Genomic DNA, 5,889 nt, shown 5'->3' with positions numbered 1-5,889 from the left:
ATGTTGAAAGGCTATCCACTGACATATTTAACAGTTTACAGGTAAACAACCTTATCCTTTGTGAGCGATTACTCAAAAATTATTCAGAAACCAAGGTGGAAAGTTTTGAAGGTGGCCAACTGGCACATTATTTTTGTGAATGGAATAAGATCACTTCTGACACAGAAGTCCTTAATTGTGTGAAAGGGCAGTACATAGAGTTCTGTACTTCACCAATAACAGATAGAATTCCCAAAGATAAAAAATGTAACATCAGTGACTCACTGATTATAGATGCAGAAATTCAAAAACTGCTTGACAAGGGGGTTATTGTCCCTTGCAGACATGAAATAGGAGAATACCTCTCACCCATTTTTGTAACTGAGAAAAAAGACGGATCCTTCAAAATGATCCTAAATTTAAAGAGTCTTAACCAGCATGTTGAATATCAGCATTTTAAAATGGACTCAGTCTGGACAGCCATTATATTAATGACTACCAACTGCTACATGGCCTCCATTGACCTTAAGGACGCTTATTTCTCAGTTCCTAGTGAAAAATCGCATCAAAAATTCCTCAAATTTGAGTGGAATAATGTGTTGTATAAATTTACATGTTTCCCCAATGGGCTGGCGTGCTGCCCTCGTAAATTTACAAAAATAATGAAGCCAGTTTTCTCCACCCTTCGACAACTTAGCCACTTATCTACAAATTATATTGATGGCTCATGCCTATTTGGCCAAGACTGGGATGATTGTGCACAGAATGTTATTGATACAGTCAAAATTTTAGACACTTTAGGTTTTGTGGTACACCCACATAAATCTGTGTTTTCTCCCACCCAAAAAATGGTGTATTTAGGATTTGTCTTTGACTCAGTGTCCATGTGTGTGAGGCTCACACCAGAAAAAGCTGCCAAGCTTAAAAAAGCAGCTACAGACTTGCTACAAAGCAAGAAACCAACTATAAGGAAAGTGACTCAGTGCCTTGGATACATAGTATCAAGTTTCCCAGGGTCAGCTTATTGTCCCCTACTTTACCGATCTCTGGAGTATGATAAGACTACAGCTTTAAAATTTAGCAAAGGAGATTTTGATGCAACCATGGAAATATCGGTCCAAAGTAGTGACGAACTTGTATGGTGGGCTGACTCAATTGAGACGGCTTACAACCCAATAAGCAAGGGTGATGTTGACATTACAATTACTTCGGATGCATCAAAAATGGGATGGGGCGCAGCAACAAATGATTTGTCAACAGGTGGCCTCTGGACAGCGGAGGAGGCCAGGGAACACATTAATTACTTAAAGATGCTGGCAGTTTTATTTGCTCTTAAATCATTTAGCACTTTGACTAGTAATAAGCATGTCAAAGTTATGGTGGATAATACCACCACAGAAGCTACGCTGAATAATATGGGTACATGTCATTATTTCTACCCAGCGAACCAAAGGAGCACCATCCGCTACACAAGAAGCTCACATTGATTCTATGTCACTTGTCGGGGGCCTTTCAACAACAGCTACCACAGTCATCGAGAAGGCATGGCGATCAGGTCCTAGAAAGCAGTATGCTACTTACCTTCACAGGGATGGCACTAGGATTTTTCAATCTGGGTCCTGGGACCCGCATGTTAGGCCAAATTGGGGTCCCAAGCATTTTTTGGGGTCCCAAAATCTTGGTGACCCTCTGCGAGAAAAAAAGTATGTTTTAAATTATGAGAAAAAGAGAGTAACCACCTTGGAATTAATATTGACGCATATGCATAGGAACGGCCGAGAAAGGCTTTTTCTAGAGCCGTTACATTCATTCCTGGACAAGAACACTGTTAATGAAAGAGCACCCTTTCCAAGGGTTTACGCATCACTGGTTTCCTCCCTTAGGAGCAATGAACAGTGATGTCTTTTGCTATATTTTTGCATTCAGTGACTTGCAGAGTACATTCCTCTGAAGAAGACCGCAGAAGGTCGTCGAAAATTTAGTTTTAACCTTTTTAGATGTTTTAAACCCCATTTCTTAGAACTTCAATTATGATCACAGATCGCTCCAACAGTTTTACAAACAACAGAATATACTGACAAATCAAAGCAAGTTGTGTGAGTTATTTGAGTCAGTGCCTTGCGTCCTGGGACGCATTAAAATTTCGATCATGCATTTTTTGGATTTTATTTGCGTAAAAATGCACGATTTCTGCGTTAACGCGATCCCTGCCTTCAAAAGTGGAAGCGCCACTGCACTGCAAGGGGTCATTGATCCCTTTCATCCCTCTGTAGAGGCAGGCATTAATTTTCTGGTGGTACTATTTGATTCTAATATAGAATATAGTGCCATCAATACAGCAAGGAGTGCACTGTCTTCAATTGTTATGTTACCAGATGGCAGCCAATTTGAAACACATCCCTTAGTATGTCGGTTTGTTAAAGGGGTATTTGAACTGAAACCTTCCTTACCAAAATACAAGAGCATTTGGGATGTAAGGATAGTTCTGAAACATTTATCAGAATATCTGACGCCTTAGAAGCTAACGCTGAAGAAACTGACTCTCAAAACTACTACGCTTTTAGCTTTGTTATCAGGACAGAGATGCCAAACTTTACAGAGGCTATCCGTTAACAACATGGTTCTAGAAAAGGACACTTGTAAATTCACAATAGTTGAACTTTTGAAGACCTCAAAGCCTGGAAGACATATGTCAGAATTGGTGGTTAAAGCCTATACACCAGATAACCGTTTGTGTCCTATTGCATGCCTATCTGAATACTTTAAACGGACTAGCACCATTAGAAAGGAGTGTGACCAGCTTCGTTTGAGTTTCCAAAAACCTCACAAACCTGTTTCAACTGATACTATCTCTAGATGGTTAAAGGAGGTTCTGGCAATGTCACGAATAGACACTGCTGTCTACAAAGGACATAGCACAAGGGCAGCGTCCACCTCTGCAGCTGAGAAGAATAAAGTACCTTTGTCTACTATCATGGAGAATGCGGGCTGGTCTAATGCAGAAACATTTAGGAAGTTTTATAGTAGACCATTTACTCCACCTAAGGAGAATTATGGACAACGTCTGTTGGAGAATCTCCAAATGTAGACCTTGTTGTTCAGGATTGTTATATTAGAGAACGTTTTGTTGGTTTTTACGAGCTTCGGCCTATTATTATATATATGGGGCAATAAACCTGTTTGAGTTTATTATTATTTTCTCGTGATTACATAGCTTTAAAGTTTCACGTGACTCATTAGTGAGTGAGACTGGTATCGAAATAGAATTTGGAAGTTAAACAAGACTTACCTGTAAGTTGAAGTTTGACTGTAATTCTATGAATATAACAGTCACGAACTAGGGAGTCATGTGCCCAGCTCTGTTTACCTGGGTTTTTTTGGTCTGTAGCTTATACATCTATCCTTATGGTTTTTATGCAATCACTCGCCTTTAAAGACTGAATGCTTGGCTTACACGTATGTATCTCACGTGACTCCCTAGTTCGTGACTGTTATCTTCATAGAATTACAGTCAAACTTCAACTTACAGGTAAGTCTTGTTTAACTTCATTAGTTAACTTTATTTGAAAGAGGTTTCTGTTACAATTTGTAATAAATTATCACTGCATGGGAGCCCTCACTCCCAAACGCCCCGGGCAGAAGTAAATTATGGGAAGAGGCGAGCCCGTAGGCGGAAGGAGTGGGAGCCATGGCAACACGCTGGCGTTCGCTGCGGGGAGGGGGGAGAGTCGAACGCCCAACGTCCGTTGACGCTCCGGGACGAAAGTCGGTCCGGTATCATAAAAACGTTGCAGGTAAAATCCTTTCTCAGGTTGAATCCGTTTTTACCTAGGTTAAATTGGTGATCAAGGGACTGAAAACACCTATACTTTCCCTCAAGATGTCTTACGCATCTAAATACAACTTTCATTGTTTCGTCACGGTATTATCTTATGGATTTCTGTATTCGTACACTTATCCATTCAATCTCCACGTTACAACATAGTAAGGGAACAAATAACTGTACTATGCACTTACTTGTACTCGAACTCCGACTCTCCAGATCTATAGTCCTGTGTCTTCACCACTAGCGCTAAAATGATTTCTATCCATGTATAATAACGAAATCTAATACCAATCTGACCCTAATTTTTCTCTTTGCTTAATTTAGGCTCCAAAAAAGTATCTTCAATTCAAGACATCTGAATGCATATTCAACCTGGATAAAATAAAGATCACCAATTTAATCTAAGTAAAGACAGATTCAACCTGAGAACGGATTTTACCTGCAGTATAGAGCTGTTTCGAGAAAGGTTGTCCAAAAGAATCGTAAGAGCGTTCGCGACAATGCCGAAAGGTATTAAGATGCTACGACCGTCCAGTGAAGACATTGGTGAGCTATTTGGATGAAAGATTTCTTAGGATATGGCGTTGATGAAGTGGCAGAACACGCAGGCTTATGTTGAAGCTCTCTCCCGCCATCAAGCTACCAAAACACATTCACAATCGAGAGGGTTCATTAGCAAAAACGATGGCTCTGCACTTTGGTAAATTTCTCCGACCTTCTCTGCAAAACATGACATAAAATAAGTAAGGTTACAGTCGTCAGAATCATGCTTTCTCTGTGAATCTTAACCCTTTGTTACTAATTCATGGCCTGGATCATTTAACTGAATTTTGAAACTCACTAGTATCTCAATGTCAGTAACACTGTTACATAGCATGAGCATGTATTTCTAGGTGACGTTTTCGATAGCATTGCCGTCATGTTTTCGTTGACTCCAACTGACAGTTTACCGTAATGCCTTTCGTCATTGTCGCGTACGCTTTTACGCTTCTTTTGGACAACCTTTCTCGAAACAGCTGTAAACACCACCTGTGCCGTAAGGCTGTGCAAACCAAATTTAAAAAAAGGTTTTGACGACAGCGTGAACATGTAACAATGATCGAAGCGTTCATCATTTTATGTTTGCTTTAAACTTTCGCACAATTCCAGTTATAGGATAGTTCCCCAGGATCATACAACGTAATCAAGACGATAGAAGTGCGAATGACTTAAACAGATGGTATCTTTTTAGGTCCATGTACTACAGCTTTTGAAAGCGTACCCTATGAGCCTTATTCACGTGGCGTACATATTGGCCAAAGACAATAGATTGTGTACCCCGAGCCTCGAGTTGAGCCCCGAAAAAAAATCTAGAAAAAAAATTCATCTTCTATATCAGTACCCTACGTCCCACGGAATCAATAAATGCTTCTCATTCCAGCGTCTTGGCCAATAACTACAACGTGATACAGTACACAACGCTACAGACGACGAACGGTTTGTCGTCTGTAGCGTTGTGTACTGGAATATACGATTCAACCTTCTTCCTAGGGTTTCTCTTCCCGTCCTGTGGATCAAGAGATTGACTTGGTCACGTGTCTGCCAAGCAAACTGCTGGAGGGAGGGGTAGACAAGTGAGAATTTGTCTCTACTTTGCCGATGGCAGGTACTACAGTAGTGCACCTGCGCATGTTTCTTTCAACGAAATGTTAATTTGTTATCAAGACTCCTGTACAAATCCTTCTAATTTTTTATCCTCGGAGTCTGAGCTGCCTGTGAGAAAAAGGAGTAAAAACAAACAGATGTTTTCTCGCATTTTAGGCCAAAACAAACAAACAAACAAACAAACAAAATCAACTGTTTCTTTAAGTCCAAAAGAGTACAGATGATTCAGTGCTGTTTAATTCCAGTTGAAAATAAAAATTTTAGCTTCATTCCTGAACAAAGCAAAAAAACCATCAAAGCATTTTAATAAAAATACGCATCCGTAAAAATAACAAACGGTTTAGTGTCCAGGAAAGGAATTTGTGGATTAACTTCTTCCACCAAGTTTTAGCTATTACTGGTATACTGTTATGTTGTTCTGGCTCCTTTTCTCTCTTCTT

Source organism: Montipora foliosa, chromosome 6, assembly GCF_036669935.1.
Source record: "Montipora foliosa isolate CH-2021 chromosome 6, ASM3666993v2, whole genome shotgun sequence".
In the NCBI taxonomy this organism is placed as follows: Eukaryota; Metazoa; Cnidaria; class Anthozoa; order Scleractinia; family Acroporidae; genus Montipora; species Montipora foliosa.
The sequence above is the reverse complement of the archived record's forward strand: the minus strand, read 5'-3'. Positions refer to the sequence as shown.